Source organism: Idiotropiscis lumnitzeri, chromosome 19 (assembly GCF_059441095.1).
Source record: "Idiotropiscis lumnitzeri isolate Australia: NSW breed Sydney's pygmy pipehorse chromosome 19, RoL_Ilum_1.0, whole genome shotgun sequence".
NCBI classification, from domain to species: domain Eukaryota; kingdom Metazoa; phylum Chordata; class Actinopteri; order Syngnathiformes; family Syngnathidae; genus Idiotropiscis; species Idiotropiscis lumnitzeri.
In genome coordinates this window covers 10,231,670-10,247,496 of record NC_142409.1, presented here as the reverse complement: position 1 = coordinate 10,247,496, position 15,827 = coordinate 10,231,670, and positions in this window count along the sequence as shown.

Sequence of the window (15,827 nt, the reverse complement as noted above, 5' to 3'; positions counted from 1 at the left end):
TTTAATCTCATTAAATTTATTATGTTTTTTTTTTTATTTACTATTAAGTGAAATAACTTCCAGTCTGTACATTTTCTATGTATAATATTTTATTTGCATTTTATTGTTGCGCTAAATAGTAAACAAATATTTTGCAAAAACTTAAAATACACCTAGTCCATTTAATGAAATCACAAGGAGTTAAAGAAAAAAAAAAAACATGTGTGGGGGGGGGGTGTCAGGCTTGAGGTCATTGTGATTGGACGAGTAAGTGAAGGGCGAGGGTGAATGGGGATTAACCCCACCCGAGTGCCTCTCAATGCTCACCCACCCCGACCCAATCACCACAGGGACGTTTCTCATGGAATTGACCATAAAACAAATTCCTTACGTTTTATTTACAGATAAGCACTTCATCGTGACACATTTGTGTCATATAATAGCATCTAAATTGTTGCTGTAGTTTGGATTCAAAACTCCGTAGGGGGTCATACGTGCACAAGGGTGTGTGGGGTGAATGGGGCTAGCTTTCATCGATTCATTTCCATGTGCCCCCACTTCACCCCTGTGAAGGAGGTGCAAGTCACTCTGCAAAACACACACTCTCACTTTGCCAAGGTCCAAAACACACATTGCGTTGGCCTTTTCGGCATCAAAAAGATTCCGTTTTGGACGGTTCCCCCCCCATCCTGGCATGCTATTAATTAGACAGCACATTATTCCCTTAAAAAATAGTAAAAGTTCATGTTGGTATTTATTTATTTGTGTAGTTGACATATTTGTAACCAGACTTGCTTAAAAAAAAACTATTTGAAATAAATGCAAATCAGAAACATATTAAGGGTGGTTCGGTGTTATTTTTATGCACTCAATTGTCAGAAGAATCAAAATTTATGGCATGTATCATAAAATTGATTGGGGGGGATTATGAGTGTTAAATTCAAATTAAATACATTTGTCCAAAAAAAAAAAAAGAATCAGTTCATCATCCTGCTGGCAGTGGCTGGTCTTCCACTAGAGGGAGACATTGAAATGAAACAGTTGCCTGAGGCCTCTCTGAGCTAAGTTCCAAATTAGAACATTTATATTATAACATTTTTATGTTTTAGTTTTGATCCCACACAATACAAAACATTCTTCAACTGATTTGAGAATATCTCAAGGTTGGACTTGGAATGGAATGTTATGTTGTGTGTGTGTGTGTGTGTGCTTTGTTATTTGTGCACGTGTGCCTATGTGCACAGGCGTGTCTTCTGCAGCTGTGCAACGTTCTGATCTGAAGCAGCCCATTGCTTGCTGTGAAAATATTATCGTAACTGTTTATTATTGCTTTGGCGTGAAACAGTGGGAGTGTTGTATGTGCATGGACTGTGTGTGCGTCGGGGTGTGTGTGTGTGTGTGTGTGTAGGGCCAGCATTCGGGGTCGGGGAGGGGCGTATTATCTGTTTCCCACCGGCCAGCCCCCGGCCTGTGCCCCATTGCACCCTGGGTAATGGGGAGGCCTTTTGGAGTTGATTAGTTCCGGCTGGATCCCAGATAGAGTTCTGACAGCCAGGAGAAACGATCTCTCAGCATGCCCCCCCCACCCCCCACCACCACCATCACCACCATCATCAACCTCCCACCCAACTCTTCAGCCCCCCCCGCCCCAACACACACATACACATGCCTGTCTCAAGCACAATGGGCCGAGTAGGGGAAGGGCTTTTTAAACAACTCCACTTGTCCCCATGCATGGATGAAAACTTGTATCAGCTTCAACTCCAACTTTATACGAACAGTCACGATTTACGGTGCTCAAAAAGTTGCCCCTCGAACACCATTTTTTTTTTTGTATCCTTACATTAGGGATCCTCCAACTTTTCGAGTCCCTTTAAAGCAGGAGGATTTTATTGTCACTTTTTAAAATGATACAACTGGGAAGCCCAGTTCGAGAATCCCCCCCCCCCCCTTTCCCTTCCCCTTTACACACAACACTCGCAGTCCATGATGGATGCTCAGATCAGCCCCATTGACTGTTTCGAGTGTTGTTACCGCGGGACAAAACGCGGCATCCAGCGTGTCGGACACCTGTGGCCCGCACTGGCATCCGTCATACGCACCCCCCCACCCTCCCAAAAAAGTCATTCACACACGTTCCTGCTGTGATCCCCCCCCACACACTCCAATCCCCAGCACTACTCTCTCTGCCCCCCCCCCCCACTGAGATGTGCTCTTTCTCTCTCTTTCTCCACACTTAATTGATTAAGGGCCGTTTTCATAAATCAATTTGGGATGCACATCAGTCAGCCCTGAAAAGACAGACCCCCCCCCCCTCCCGCCCCATACTCCACGTCTTCTAACACCTCTCTCCCTGTGAGTGCTGTTATTAATCTACCTCAGCATGCCCTGCCACTCTCACTTACAAACACACTCAGAGCTGTGGAGTTTGTTTTCTTTGGCTTTTGCGACGTCAAATATGCAAATTGAGGCACAATGACAGACACTTTCCATTCAGGCTTATTATTTATTTTTTTTTTTATTTATTGAGAGAGAGAGTTATACCGATTTATATAATTTTGTTTCAGCTTGTGTGATACACGGCTAGAAGTGACAAAAATAAACTCGCTTAGCCTGCTGTCTTGATTGAGCCCCGTTCGAGGCCGTTTTGTACTCCACAATCTCCGCTTTGCTGCAGTGTTCCGTTTAACTTGCTGAGCCACTGACAACAAAACAGCGCTAACTGTATTTTTTTTTTTTTGTCAGTTTGCAGCTTTCCGTTTTTCCTCGCTTGCTGTCGCCGGGAGGTACTCTGAGTTCGCAGGGTCTGAATTCCAAAGTGAATTTAACAATACAACAGCTCTGTTTCTGATTACGTGGCTCGATTTGTCATTATCATCGCCGTCATCTCAAGCCTTCGCCCCCCCCCATCGCTTGGAAGCCGCCGCTGCCGTAGTGGATGTTTCGACACGAACGTAACCATGACACCACCCTGTCTTATTAAAAGCGCCGCATGCCAAGTTGCAATGCATTCTGGGAATCGTGCAACAGCTGCAAGTGATATGGCTGATTTTTTTTTTTTTTTCCCCTCCCGCCTGTTCCTTCCCAGTCTGGATTTTCTTACACTTTGCCCTTTTTCTGTCTCACTTTCTCCTTCATCTTGATCTTTTGTTCCCACCCCCACACCCCAAATACCTCCCTTGTACCCCGTCGCTCCACTTTTGACTTGTTTCTCATTCCATTCCCCATCCCTCCATATTCGGTCGCCCCCCCCTCTCTATCAGCGCTGCGGGGGTGTTGGCTTTAGTGGTAGTGAAAGCGGCGTTGCCTTTGAAAACAGTTTGTCTTAATGAGAAAGCGAGGTTGGGGGGGGTCACAGCTGAAGCCAATTGCGGCCCTTTCCTGTCTGAGGTGCCGCTGGACCAGGTCAAGCTCAGGGTCACGCTGGGTCCGGGTGCCGGTTCTGAATCGCCGCCAGCATGTGTGTTAAGAAAAGAAGGGCACATCTGTTTCTGATTCCCCGACAATCCCTCGCTCTCCAGACCTGCCAGTAGAGGTTGAGGAGTTAGTACACGAGGCCGACTGTGCGGTCACACGCTTGTTTTGCCATCGCTACGGCTCTGTTCTGTCACAAGAGAGACATGAAGCGCTATGAATAACATGTTATAGAGTGGTGCCTTGAGATATGAGCTACAAGGGTTACAAGTTTTTTGAGATGCAAGTCAGCTGCATTGGTCGCATGACTTAATCATAACGGAGTGTTACTATAATACGAAATGTTATCGGTTCAAAGTTTTGTTTTTGGGAATGTCCACTCAAAATTCAAAAAGTGTTTTTTTTTTAATAAATAATTGTCTCTGTGAAACCGGATAAAGGTCCATCATTTTGTTATCTTGTAGTGAAGAAGCAACGACAAGTCGGTTTCCAGCTCTGCACAAGAGACGGCGACCGCAGCTGTTTTCGCTCCCCTCAACCTTGACGAATTCCGTCGGCCTCTCCTCCCTCCCCTCGGCCTTCCAGAAGGTAAGCCGCAGATGAAACGTCGAGTCCGCCTTTGAAGCGAGACTGTAAAACACGCGGGCATTAACAAGCGTGCCTAACGAGCTACAGCAGGAGCCTCCCGAAGCTGCGGCGCGAACGTCGGCCATGTTTGGTCTCTCGTCATAGCAAGTGGGTCAACTTGTGGGGTTGCACGATGGTCGGGCGGTTTGCGCGGCTGCAACACATTTTTCAGGTTCTCTGCTCGAGTGGAGTTTTTTCTCATTTGAAAGTGTTTAATGAACGTAGCTTTAAGTAGTTAGACCGTTTCCAAAATTTCTCGAAGTTCCATTTCTGGTCTATGGTTCTAATCACATTTTACGAACAAATCTCCTGCAGTTTTCTTTTTTGTTTGTTTGTATTTGTTTTGAGCTTCTTGTCACACACAAACATGCACACTCACACACACTTTGCAACCATGACGCACAATCCTATACACATATAAACACACACTTGCTCACAACTCGGCGCACCTGAGCCAATAAAGCCGACTGTTACCCTGCCAGGAAAAGCAATTTCATTCCCTCCATCCTGCCCCCTTTCCATTTCACTCCCCAAGGCCCTAAAGCCTGCCCCTGTACTTAACTTCTCCCCAAACTTCTGAACACTACCATGTCCAACTAACACGACGACAAACACACACACCCTACACCCCTCTCCTCTTCTGCTTCCATCCCTGAGGGCCCTCTCTCCTCCCCCCTGTAGAGTTTTTTTTCTTTCTTTTTCTTTTCAAGGCCTGTCATCCCTGCCAGGACTGTAAAAAACACATCTGGAATCACACTCTGCACCCCCCGCCTCCTCTGCACACACACTCTCCCTCTACCCGACCCTCCCGCTCTCCTCACACACACACACACACCCCCGCGGAAAACCACGCACACTCTCATAACAACCTCCGAACACTGAAATAACGCCACCAGCCTAAAGTGAGATGTTTCTAATGAGAGCCGGAGAGGACGAGTGCGTCTGTCACTGTGCGTGTGTGTGTTGCTGGCACGGCCGCGGTGAAACCCGACGCGGCCCGTCCGCCCACGCAGGCCAGGGCCATTTTGGATTGGGCCCGTTGCCGTCCCTCCCCGAGAGCTCGCTGTCTCACGGTCTGAAGCGTGACTATATATACATTTAATAAGGGCCTTTGCGGCGCCGTAATGGGCACTTGGGCTCGGGCTACGGCCCCGCGTGCGTCGGGAGGCGTCGCTGGCAGATACAGCGAGCTTAAAGGGAGGAGAGCAATTGAGTGTGGAAGAAACGTTGACAAACGCGATTAAATGTCAATGACAGTGAATGATTTAACTTTTTATTAATTGATTAAATTACAGTTTATTAAATTTAGTAATTCAGTGCTGCCTCACTGTCAAGAGGTTGTGGGTTTGAATCTCAATTCCAGCCTTGGATATTTGAGGCGTATTTTCCAGAAATTGTTGGTTCCCGAAATCCTTTTAGACAGAATGTAAGAAAAAGGAAAAAAAAAAAAAAAGTCCAAGTCATTCTTCCTGAAAGGGATCCAGTGTTGGATAATAGAAGGCTCCAAAACCACCCAGAAATCTGGCTGTTCATTCTGTTCTTTTCTTCTTTTTTTTTTAAACTTGCAACCTAATCAGAGCGAGGGGTTAGCGGTGGACACGGCAATGAAGTGAAAGACACGGAACAGCTTCCCGGGGCCTGAGAGCTTGGGTTGCATTCGGAGCGTCTAACCAGCAACATGTGCAACACGAACTGGGCCCACATTATGAATGTTCACATTTACCGTATTTGTGTGTGAGTGTGTGTTTCATTGGGAGACGAGGAGGGTGTAGTGGTGGAGTGAGGGGGCGGGGCCAGGGGTGTTCTGCGGTAGGTGACCCCACAGGTCCGTCAGTCGAACGCTCTGCCAGAACCTTTTATTGTTTTGTTTTGTTTTGTGTGTTTTTTTTTCTGTTCTCTAAGACTCGAGAGGCGGGGGGGGGCTGGAATATGAATGTGTGCGTGTGTGTGTGTGGGTGCGCGTGTGTATACTGGGAGGGGGTCGATGAGAGGAGAATCGAATAGAATAAAACGAGCCATCATGAGTGCCGCGATGGGGGAATTCTGTTTTCGTAGCTAGGTGGAGTGTCGGCAATTTTTCTTCAAACGCGCAACAAAAGAGAATAAAATATTAAATAAAAAAAGAATAATAATAATAATATTTAAATATAAAATTATTTGCTACATTTCCGACCGTTGCTGAACTGTAGTCGGTGGCTGGAAAACTTCTTCCCCAATTTTGCAACATAGATCCAATGTCGACGGGAGAGCCAAGGCAAAGGGAATGATATGCTTACAAAAAAAAAAAAGATCGAAGCTGTCAAAAGATAATGGCCTCACGTCTGTCTGAAGGATACCTGAAATGAAACAGAAAAATGGCGAAAGTATCTGTCCAATTTTTGAATATTTTTTTTTTTTTTTGTCTTTCCTTCTTCTCTTCCATATTCCTCTCTCGACCTCCTCAACATCACGCTCCCTCCCGCGCTGGGCCTCCAGCCATCTTACTGGAGCGGTTTCCTGAGTCTGCCCAGATTAATGAGTCTATAAATTAGTGTGTGTGTGCGTGAGGGGGCGGGGGAGATGGGAGGATGAATGCCTCACCACACCACAAATTGTGTGTGTGTGTGTGTGTGCGTGTGCTTACTGTACGTGCCTGTGTGTGTTTGTGTTGGGGGTGGGTTGATCTGCGGCCTCCAAACCAAACTTTTTATTTTGCGGATTTTCCTCTGCAGTAGAAAGTGGATTCGATTTTTGCCGCATGGCCGTTTATTCAACCCCCCCGCCCCCAAAAAAAGGAAAAATAAAACAGAAGTCACCATGATTGCAATCAAGAAACAAAAACCAGCGTGGCAACCTTTGACCTCGGCTCGTAAGGAGGTCAGAGGATGGAAAAGCTTCAGTTGACGAGACACTTTAGCGTGTCCATGCTGAAAACACAATCAAGTGATTAAACCATCTAAAAATAATCCGCTGATTAGAGCCACGTGTTGAATTGATTTTGTGTGTGTGTGTGTGTAGTCACAAAAAAGGGATGAGGAGGCCAGCAGAGGCCGCTTCGAATCAAAGCAGCGGGGGAAAAAAAACTGTTTGTCTTCTCTCTGAGCTCTGATAATACCGCCACGTGAGTCCCCATCGCGCCGTGTTTGTTTATTCTCACAACCCCCCCACACACACCCCGATGTCAACACACAGCGCAAACTCACCCACACGTGGATGCAAACATGCCCCCCCCCCTCGTAGTTTTTGAGGGGGGCCTCATAATGGCCAGGTGGTTTCAGTTAGCGTGCGTTCTCATGAAAGCAGACGAAAAAATGAAAATAAATGTTTTCTTAGTCAGGTACGCTCGACTTTTGGTCGCTCGCGTCCACTCAGGAACTGCCGCGAGATGGTGATTGTTGTTTGTTTTACTTTTTAAAGCTTCGAGTCAGCAACGTTGGTTAAACTAAATTATCGTTGTGATTTCGAGTGGACTAACGTTTTCGCTTTAAAGGCGACTCGTGATGTGAAAATAACTTTTTAATGGCTTGTTCGCAAATAGTCGAGTCCCCCCGAGTGGCAAATTTGAAATGAAACCACCATGTTTATCTTTTTGTGTGCTGTCTATATCTGACAATAAATCAGTCATCATTTTCAAAAATAATTTCCCATCCGCAGAATTTCTCTTCTTATGACTTGACCAGCCATGCAAGGCAAAGATCCAGTGCCACTTTCGAGTGACTGAAAGTCTGAAGCACTCGAATGCAGCAACGCCTTCATCACCCATGGATTAATCACCCCTGCTACCACGTCAAAGCCAAATGGTAAGCAGAGCTGTGCTGTTAAAAAAAAAAAAAAATGTCTGCCACATGCCCACAAACACAACCCATAACAACAACAAACATGCTTATGTGTTTAAGCGTCTGATTGGCTCAATTCATCCTCTCCTTTTGTGTCGCGACTCTCGTAACCCACATGCGCTCCTCTCGCGTCCATTGTGAACGCCTTATCTTCGTCCGAGCGCAGACATAGCAGACGCGAGACAAACGCCGGCGTTGTCCCTCACATCTGCGCTCCGAGGCGCTGTCAGTCATTAATTAGCTGCTTTGAATTGGAGGCGGGGCTTACTGCGGCCGGGGTACAGCAGGCTGTGCGGGGCGGCGTGTGCTTATTTGATAAGAAGTCGTCCGTCAAGGAAGAAAATAAACAGCCCAAATGTGCGGCTACTGCAAGAGCTGCAACTGGAGCGCAACACAATATTTACACGAACACACACACGTACACGCTTTTGGCTCACACTGGGACCTGCACACACACACACACACACACACACAAATATGGTGATGCATTCAAACACTATTTTTTTTTTTTGTATTTTCATTTTGCCTGTATTGGGATACAATTGGTATCGCGATATAAAATCACATCCTGACTTATATAATTTTCTTCCTAGATGTCTCAAATTGGTGGCACAATATCGTGTTCAACTGTTTTATTTCTTTATTTTTCTCTTTCACATGATAATTACTCGTTTTCTTCCATGATAGCAATCATCGTGTAAATCCCGGTCCGCTTTTTGCGATATCAGCGACTCGTCTGTGATTCAACGACACTCGTTTGCAGTGATGGATGTGCTCATGAAATCCCCAATGAGAGCAAGAACTGACTGAAGCAAAAAGGAGGTGAGGAGGGAGGGGAGGGGGGGTGAAATTATTCCAAAACCTTAATGTTTTCCACATGCTTTGGAAAATAGTCGACAGATGATTTGTCATTGGGGAGCTTGAAAGAAAGAAAGAGAGAGGGGGAAAAAAAAAGGCGGCTGTCAAAGTGACATTCTCGAAGCCGAAACGCTGGCGTTGGGCGACGGCCAATGTTTGCCGCGCGCAACTCTGCCACCGCCCTGTAAGCAGCGTCTCCACTCTCAGTTGGGGAAACATTGTGGCTTCGCAACTGAAAATTAACAGCGTCACTTTTTTCCGCAGACGCTTCTTTTTGCAAACAAACAACACTTTGGTCGTGTCTATAGAGAAGGACTCAGTCAAAATATCTGCCTTTGCTTTCACTGTGTGGCAAATTCGATGCTGTCTGCAGATGGAGCCGTATCAATGTTCGCTCGTTTTCTTTTTTGGCTTTGTGGGATAACGACCATCACATGCATGTTTACATATCGGACTGCACATTTAAATGTGACGAGATGACAGCAGAAACACAATCCGATTTGGTGTATATATAAAAAAAAATTTAAAAAAAAATCCCACAGAAAATATTTTGGGTTCAGCATAGTGATTGAGTGTTTTCTCTATATAGCTCCTGCATTTATTTATTTATTTATTTATTTTATTAATTAGAGTTTATTTGATTTTTCTTTTTTTTTTTCTTCTTCAATCACCTTCCATACTTCCTTCGCCACGGCTGCAAACAGAGAAAAGGGCTCGTTCACAAAGTCACAGTCAATGTTGCCAACTCAGCATTTATTTTTTTTTTTTTGCAGAGTTTCTCCCATTTTCTCGATGTTTTGCGAAAAACAAGAAAGGAGTGTTAAATTTTCTAAGAGGCATTATATGTTCGTTATCTGTGACGAAAAAAAAAAGGATATAATATTTTCTGCGGAAGTTGACAGCTCTCATATAGAAATGTCCAAAACGAATTATTCCGAAAATTATAAATAAATAAATCACTATGCTGGTTCGTTCACAAGAAAACAAACACAATGTTGCTAAGCTGACAAGTAGCTCACAAGCTCAATGACGAACCAATTGCAAATAGCTGGTTAGTTTATTTATTTATTTATTTATTTTACAATTTTTTGCCAGACTTTTGAGGTAAAATCCAAAATTGTGGCGTTAGACCGTCTGTATTCTCAGCCTTTGAAGTTGCGTAATCTCTTTTGTGTGTGTGCGCGCGCCTCTCGAGGAGCCATAGCTTGTTTGTTTGTTTGTTTGTTGAGATAAGCAAGGAGGAGGTGGGGCCGAGGCAGAGCGAGCCCTCTGACCCCATCCAGACCCAGAATCCCGCCCTCTGGCTGTGACTGACAGATAGCATCGCTGTATCATGGCTCCTTATCAGCCGGCCCTGCCTGCTCCCTCTGATCTGCGATCAGCCCCCGCAGCCGGAGAGGGTACGGAGAACACGCAAACATTGTATGTGTAACCGAGACAGCCATCTTGTCTGTGTGTCTGTGTTATTTCTCTCGGATAGCAGGCGACTCCATGTTGCCTTGCAAGTCATTGGGTGTATTTCTTGGAGGAGGTGAGCTCATGCTTCCAACATAAAGACGCATTGAGTGAAGTGGGACCGTTGGCCAAGTCTGGAGGTACACACACACACACACACACACACACACACACACACGCATACACACACATGCATAGCCAGAAACACACTCGGGCCAGTGTGGAGGGCTCCCGAGGGCCAGGGGGGGACTATCGTTTTCCTCGTTAATTACGACCGTCTGGCAGGCTGGAAAGCAGGAAGTCCAAGAGGGAGCGATGGAAAGAGGGAAGGAGGGAGGGATGGTAGATAGATGATAGTGCAGGGAGAGAAAATAAGGGAGGATGGAGACATCCAAGTCAAGTTTGGATGGTAAAACCAGGTGCTTTTTCCTGTCTTCATCCCCATTTAGCTCACCAATGGGAACGCAGGATTGACTCCAACCGTGTCCACTTTTTTTTTTTTTTGCGCGTTGTGCGACAAATGCATGTTCGGTTGGCCGTTGGAGTCACCTGCCACAGTTGAAAGTGCCCCTGATTGACATCAAATGAAGTCCAGATGTTCTAGAAGGCTTTCCACGACATTTTTCTGGGCTGTCTAGCAGAAGCCTGAAAGTTTTCTGCCATCACTGACTGGTAATTTTTTTTTTTTTTTTTTTTTTAATGCTGATACAGATTCCAATATTTTGCAGAATACAATTCAAATAACAGATTAATTGATCAATTACTTAAAATATATATATAAATAATAAATAAAATATAATATAAAGAATATATATATATATGAATATATATATATATATATATCGTTGTTCTTTATTTTTTTAAACTTTAAAACTGGGAAAAGAAATTAGCAAAAATCTGCCAATCTTTTGGACAATGTAGTTGGGGGGGTGTCGTTTTCCTGACTGATAACTTTGAGAGTTGAGATCCGTTCGGGTCTGTGGATCTGCTGACCATGGCCTGTTCTGTTAAGATGTGACTACAAAAAAAAAATTATTGATTATAAAATTATTCCTCCACTCTGCATTCCAGGCCAAGCCGCGTTGCCTCCTTTCACATGTGATCTACAGCCGACACCTTTTGACCCTCTCAAAACCAGCTTGTGGTCGTAATTTAACTTTACTGTCTGGCCCGCTTCTGCCATCCATTCGTCATCCCCCCCACCGCCGACCTCCGAGCCTTGCTTGAGAACACACATCGCTGAGTCACACTGAGCTTGAATATAAAAAAAAAATTGCTTCAAATTAGAAAAAATAAGAGAAAGAAAGTGAAAAAGTGGGCCGAGCAGCTGCGGTGGTGAACGGAGCGGGCCTGGGATTTAACTGGCTCCAGGTCCAATTACCAGTGTCTGCCGCATCTGGACGCAGTTACAGAGGCGAAGCGCACTGCGCACCATTAGGGATATAAATTCACAAGTTTTTCAGACGACGACGCTTGATGATGTGTGGGGCTCAGACACCAGACGGTGCGAGGCTTGCGGCTCTTACTGACAAAGCACCACAACAGTTTGTTTTACAGAAGAATATACAAACTAGTTTGAACAAATCATTTTCATTAAATCTGACACGACTCATAGTTTAGTCAATTTTTTTCATTACTTAAATTACGCGCTCGACCAATCCGTTAAGCACATTAAAAAAGCCAATCATCAGTTTTGTGCTGTTGTATGGTGTTCCGCAGGGTTCGATTTTGGGGCCCCTGCTGGTTTCGTTGTATTTCCTTCTCTGCGTTCCATCTTAAGAAAGTACAATATTTTCTTTGACTGCTACGCAGCTCACAGTCAGATCTGCTGTACGTCCAAATTTAAGTTAAGACCAATAAGGCCACTTTTGTCGTGTCTGGAAGAAATCAAGGCTTTCATGACACTTGCTGGCTTGGGTTTCCTGGCGTCTTATTTAAAGCCAACAGTCTCAAATATTGGTTTTAAATTGAACAGTGATTTTAAATTGGATTGACAAATTAGTGGGGGTTTTTTTTAGGAAAAAAACAGCAATTAAATACTTAAACAACCCCAAAATATTTTTTAATCAAATAATTTCTCCGTGTACTCATTTGACTGTTGTTACTATTTATCCGACTTGGGTCGAGCTCACACACGCATGCACAAAAACTTCCATAAACTTTCATGCATGTGAAACTAGTTTGAGTTTAGCCGTGTCATCGCCTCGGGAACTTCTCATATCCGGAGATTTTATTGTTCTTTTTCATTCCCTTATTAAAGCTTACTCCGTGTGTGTGAGTGTGTTTTCATTCCAGCACGATTGTGCTGTCGAGGCACAAGTCCAAACTCAGGTGGGGTCGGACCTCAGAGTGAGTTACAGCATGTGTGTGTGTGTGTGTGTCACGATGACTCCATGTTGTTGTTTTTCTGCCCAGTGGGTCTCTCCTTGGAGACGACGGGATGTCATTTTGTTTGGCAAGCGTTCATTTGGACTCTTCTAACTCGCTCGCCAACGTTGACGTCCAAAAATTCATAACTGTAATCCCTCTTGCATCCTTTAAGCTTCTTCCGCAATGCAACGCCGGCAGAAGCCTCGTGCAATATCCGCTCGGCTTATACTACACAATATTGCCCATATTGTGATATGAAAAAGATTTTTGTGGTGGCTTAGCCCTTAAAAGAAAACGTAATTAAAAAATTCTATGCTCTTGAAAAGTCCACATTTAGAGTTAGAAATGTTTTTCTGTACTTTTATTTATGTTAGCTGATACAGAAAAGTGAAATATTTTCTTCATTTTATTTAAGTTGTCATTTCTCTGCGCTAGTTAGCGAGCTAGCTACAGTCAGTGTAGCAAAAGATAGTTAGCTTTTGCTTACCATTTTTGTTAATTTGTCATTTCCCTTATTTTTATTCAATTTTCTTAACATTTTTGAGATTTTACTTTATTTGCCATGTCCCTGCGTTAGTTAGCGAAGTAGCTTAGCGAAGGATTTTGTTCAAGATTTCTTCAGATTTGTTGACGTTTTACTTAAGCTTGCTCGCTTTGTCAAAGATAGTACATTTGAACGAAATCTATTCAGCTACCATTTTCTTATTTTCTGTCAAATTTAGCTATTACCATCTTAATATTCGATACTTAACGTGATATTCTCTGATACTACAACATCGATACATAAGCATCAAATGACTCAAATATCAAAATGAAGGGTTTCCAGCATAAATTTTACCCTTTGAAAACCCTTTCCTTCTCCCGCATTTCAACTCTGCTTCTTAAAATATTCCAAAACATTTAGCACCAAAAAAAAAATAATATGGTGCCTTGTTGCATTTTAAGACGAGACACATTTCCCATTCATCACGTGCACCCTGCTGTGAGGACTCAGACATTTTCCCATGAGCTCTTTGGAGTCTTTTTATACATTTGGGAGCTGAGGAAAACGCCGAAAAAGACGAACGAGTCGTCTAGCTTTTGACATGTTCTCCGCTCTGCACTTTTTCAGCTCACATGGGTTTATTTTTAGGCGCGCGCAGGAAGTTATGCTATGCCGCTGGCTCTACCTCCCCTCATGCTTCATTAATCCCGCTTATCCCGACTCGTCACTCGCGGGATGACACCTGTTGTTAAAGTGTCTCGCTTAGTGTTAGGATTTGAACCGCGACCGAGGACTTCTGTAACTTCTCTCGTTCAACTTGATATCTCCGCAGCCTTCACGTTGCTGTACCTGGCCCACAGTCTCATCTGGGATAAAATGTGCTACCTCACCGAGAATTAAATATGTAAACACAGAGTCTTGCCAGTTATTTTCTGTAATACTTCACAGTCTGCATGTTGTTGTTCCTCCAATTTCTTGCTGCCCTTAGTCTCCTCTTGGATCAACTTTGTATCCTTGCAGTTAAGTAAATACTGGAGAGCTCTTCTTAAAAAAGAAAAAAAATGTGCTCTGTATGGGCACTCTTATCCACAGTCTCCACTTTACTGTGGTACTCTATTTTTTGCCGCCCTTAGTCTCTTATTGGATAAAAATGTATTTCTTGACAGAAAATTAAATACAGGAAACCCTGTTCTTCTCAAAAGTGAATTCTATTTTGGCTCCACAGTCTCCACTTCCCTGCTCTTCTCCACTTTACTGTTTTGTGCTCTTAGTCTCCTTTTGGATAAAATGTCTACTTGCCTGGGTTTTCACAGGAGTCTCTCGTACTCCGTCCTACTCGGGTAAATATCGTAAGACAGGTACCACAATGTCCGCTTTCCCGCCACGTGCGTTTTTAGATCCTCTCATCCACTCTCATGACGTCATCGGTGAGTCTGACTTGCGGCTTTGTCCATTAATTCATGTTCTGATGACAAAAGCCGCATGAAATGCGCACGTTTGCAGGGAAGAAATACGACGCAGCACCGTACACGCACAGACATGTCGTCAACCCGCATCAACCGCGTGTGCAGTTTTCGAGTCGCAGTGAAAACATGAGAAAAAAAATAGATGTCATAAAAGCCACTAATTTTGCTATGAGTCAGTGATGTAATGTAAGCCTCAACCAAAGATTAATGACCAGCAACAAGGAGGTTTTGTTTTCGTGGCTGTTTGGTTACAGCGGGGAACGAAAAAAAAATAAATTGGGTGCTATTTTTGTTTCACTTTATCTTGGATGAGCTTGTGGCCAAATGCAGGAAAGTGGAGAATGTGGAGTGCAACATTGAACCCTGCTTGACCAGGTAGTTTGAATGTTTGCCAAAGTTGTTTACAAGTGCCCTCCAACAAGTGGAAAGCCCCCCCCCCCAAAAAAAGCCCTCCCTCCCGTCCCACTCTCGCTGTCCATGCTGGGCAGGATGAATTAGCGTGGGACAAAGGGCTTTGTTGGCCGGCCATGAAAGGCCCATTAAACATGCCGCATCCCCCTGAGGCTCTGCCCTGTGGGACACCGCCCAACCCTAGAATGTCCCTCTCCCAGCAGGGCCGCAATCCCAGCATGCACTGTGGCCCTTCGACTTGTCCTTCAAGGGTCTCGAGCGATGTCGTGTCAGATGTCTCCGTGGCTCCTTGTTTACTTGGTTACCGTGGCGACCAACTTCTCTTTGCCTCAACAGCTGTGTCACTTCCACCATCTATCCATGGAGTGTTATACTCCTCAGTCTCCACTTTGGGGAAGCGGCCCTTAGTGTCCTGTGGGATATCATGTACCTCCTTACGGGGGCTACGGGAGATGGTTGTTCTCCTCGGTTGTCGTAATTTCTTAGTGTGTGTAACCAAAAATGTTTGAAGGTGAAAACTATGGAGTGCAATAAATAGTATTATAGGTTATTATATTCCACAGTCTCCACTTGGCTGCAGCAGCCCCATTTTCTCAAGTATCCTTTCAAACAATATTTGCCTCCATTAAGGACACTTGTTCTTCTCAATAATTAGTTCTATTACTCTTACTCTTGGCCCACAGTCTCCCCTGGGATAATGTGTGGCTTCTTCCTGAGAATTGTTCTCCACTCAATAAAATTTGACTCCTTACCGATAAGGGAATACTGGAGACACTCACTCTTCCCAATAATTAGTCCCATCATCGTGTTGATCCACATTCTCCACTTCACTGCAGCAACACGATTTGTCACCATCCAGTCTCCTCTCAGGTGAAACGTCTAAATTTACTGAGAAGCATCTACAGATGACTCTCATTCTTCCCAGAAATTATGTTATACTCTGCAATT